This window comes from Eurytemora carolleeae, unplaced genomic scaffold (assembly GCF_000591075.1).
Source record: "Eurytemora carolleeae unplaced genomic scaffold, Eaff_2.0 scaffold163, whole genome shotgun sequence".
Lineage (NCBI taxonomy): Eukaryota > Metazoa > Arthropoda > Copepoda > Calanoida > Temoridae > Eurytemora > Eurytemora carolleeae.
The window spans coordinates 231,328-234,666 of record NW_019396644.1 but is presented as its reverse complement, the minus strand read 5'-3'; the positions used below and the strand labels follow the sequence as shown (position 1 = coordinate 234,666).

The window sequence follows — 3,339 nt, the reverse complement described above, 5'->3', positions numbered from 1 at the left end:
TTTCTTAATAAATTCGTTTTGAAATATACATCATGTTTCTAAATAAATTAGTTTTGCGATATACATAATGTTTCTCAATAAATTCGTTTTGAGATGTATACAATGTTTCTTAATAAATTGGTTTTGAAATATACATAATGTTTCTAAATAAATTCGTTTTTTTGGGAATGACTGAAAATAATATATAAAAACTAGGCTTTTAGGGCGCTTCACGCCCATCTTCTTTTTAAATTGTGAACATGTTCTTTTTGTTTACATTTTAAAACAAAGAAGAAATTTTTTTTGCGGATTTTAAAAAATCGCGGATTTCCAAGAATTTAAATTTTTTTTACAAAATTAAAAACCTTTAAAACACATTTTTTTTTAAATTTTTATCATTCATAAACCTTCCCTGTGGTCAAGTGATGTCCCAGAAAAAATGTGGGCCCGATCGGTTCTGCCGTTTTGACGTTTATTGGATACAAACAAACAAACAGACAGACAAGCCAAATTTATATATAAATGTTCTGTTCTGAGATCACGCAAATGCGTGTCTAATCACCAGATATAACCAAAATATTTAAATCTGTAAACCAAACTATTTAAACGACTGAGTGAAAAGTTTGAAAGAAAATCCTTCAAATAATTCAAGATGGCCGCTAGGCACCATATCTATCCATGGTGCATTCACCGTACATTTCATGTACGGAGGGACACATTAAACTGTGCAATTTGAAGACAACATCTTATTCATTAACGTGTACTTGATTTTGTATGAAAGCAAGTATTTCAACTAGAAACTAGATAATCGAAATAGCAAGTGAAATACGTAATGTTCATTGAAGATTTTCAAAATCATAACTTAGTCTAACAGTCGTCTTCCTATTGCACACGTTCCTGGGCCCTATGTACAACAAACAAAATAGATTTACATTAAACAAAATTTAATTCAATCTTTGTCTGCAAAAAGATTCATTGCAGTTCAAAATTGTGAATTGCAAAGAATAGCAAAACTGGAATCCGGGAAGTGAAAAGAACAGCAAAACTGGGATCCGGGAAGTGAAAAGAACAGCAAAACTGGGATCCAGGAAGTGAAAAGAACACTGGTTTCTGGGAAGTGAAAAGAACAGTAAAACTGGGATCCAGGAAGTGAAAAGAACAGCAGGAAGTGAAAAGAACACTGGTTTCTGGGAAGTGAAAAGAACAGTAAAACTGGGATCCAGGAAGTGAAAAGAACAGCAAAACTGGGATCCGGGAAGTGAATAGAACAGTAAAAAAGCATTACACATATATGTTATCAAGAGTAATAACATTTGAAACAATCTGAAATATGAAAATTGGAGAGTCGCTGAGATTTTTGGCTACAATCCTTTAAGGAAATATATAATCCCTGCATCAAGTCTAAAAAGTGTAACTGTTAAAGTGTGTAAAGGGAATAGGTAATAAATAAATAAAAATAGAAAATAAACCCTTGAATGTTTACATAAAGGTGACAGTTAGGAAGGAATAGGATTAAAACGTAGTTTAGGGTCTTACAATTCAAATTATATAGTTTTGGGTTCCGCTTTAAGGGGAATTATTTTGTAATATGTTGAAAAGAATGAGATTTTAATGCCGATGTGAAACTTATAAAACTAGGCTTTCCCTTTCAGGGCGCTTTGTGCCAATCTTCTATTTCAATTGTGAACATTTTCTCTTTGTATACTTTGCATTCATTGTACAAAACAAAACAAAAACAAACAAAAAAAATTGCTGATTTAATATAAAAATTAAAAAAAATTCAATATATGATTTACGTATTTACTATTGGGTACATTTAGCTATATGGACAATGTACAATTGTTGTCGGAAAGGAACAAGATTCTGACGATGAACAGATAGACAAAAAATCGATAATGCAGAAAACTCTTTATTTCCTAAAAAAATATGAAATGAATAATGATAAATAATTATTACAATGGTTTACGAATTTATAATGAAAAGATTCTTACGATCTCTATTTGAGTATCTGTGGGTTAAACTGTCGGGGAGTCCTAAGACGTTTTTTTATACATTAAAACTTCTGAAAAGAGTGACAATTAAATTTTAAGGAGAGTCACTAATTCTTTATATGAAAATATTCTTTGCTTAACTTTGAAGTGGTTCACAATTAATAAAAGTGTTTATATTCCGTTGTCGGAGAACAAAGAGAAGCGGGCTGAAATTGTTTGGTTTGGTTTCTCGTCTCCGAGAGGAGCTTTTAGGTTGAAGACGACATTACATGATGAGAGAAAGGTGTAAGAAGATACAAAAAAAGAGGGAAAGGAGAAAAACTGGAAGATAAAAGTTTTTTTTTAAGTTTTCGAAGTTTGCATATCATTAATATAGTCATATTTATTTACATAGCTAAAACACACATGATTCTACAGGATAGTGCAGATAATAAAAATTAACATTTCTTCCATTACCTTGGTTTACTATATTTATATTATTTGGTATATTCAAGGATTTCATGGTTTAATGATAAAAACCTTTTATCTTTATTTATCTTTATCTATTATGTATTTCACATGTTTTTATAAGAACCCCCTCCCCCCACCAAAAAAATATTTATTCTTAGATAATCAAATTTAAATTTAATGTTGAAAAAATTTGTTGATTTTAAAATAATAATATTAATGTTTACAAAGCATTGATAAGATTTGTATCTCTTTATGCTTGTAAACTTTATAGTTAATAAAAAGAGAAATTAGATGGTGACATTTTAGAACTTGTAGTTTTAAACATTGATTATCTGAGGTCTCTGAGGGGCTAAAACATGCATACAGGGAGAATCAGAAATAGAAAATTAACTGTGTTTCGTTTAGTCATGAAATGTTGCTCAGGACTTTGTGACTAAACAATATTTTCAAAAAGTGCACCGAAAATTTTCAAAAATATATAATTGTTGCAAAAATTGCAACTTGCACAATCCCCAAAATCATTTCTGCATTAAAAGGAGGAACAAATACGACATTCATTCAACAGTGTTCTGCTTCTCACCTTAATGTGGTGCTCATTTACTGATTTTGTGTAAGATGCATTAAAAAAGCGAAAATAACATTTTTGAGATATACATAATGTTTCTTAATAAATCCGTTTTGAGATAAATATAATGCTTCTTAATAAATCCGTTTTGAGATGTATATAATGTTTCTTAATAAATTCGTTTTTAGATATGCATAATGTTTCTAAATAAATTAGTTTTGCGATATACATAATGTTTCTTAATAAATTCGTTTTGAGATAAATATAATGCTTCTTAATAAATCCGTTTTGAGATGTATATAATGTTTCTTAATAAATTCGTTTTTAGATATGCGTAATGTTTCTTAATAAATT

At 29.4% G+C, this 3,339-nt stretch overlaps 1 protein-coding gene across 1 annotated transcript in view; it reads left to right on the top strand.

The window, feature by feature from the left end:
• The first annotated feature begins 1,148 nt into the window (after window positions 1–1,148).
• The window catches only part of LOC111706804 (protein O-linked-mannose beta-1,2-N-acetylglucosaminyltransferase 1), a 19,357-nt gene continuing 17,166 nt past the window's right edge, over window positions 1,149–3,339 (top strand). The window contains exon 1 of the mRNA XM_023479744.1: window positions 1,149–1,418. The gene's annotated coding sequence lies outside the window, so the exon portion shown is untranslated. The remainder of the gene's footprint in view (window positions 1,419–3,339) is intronic.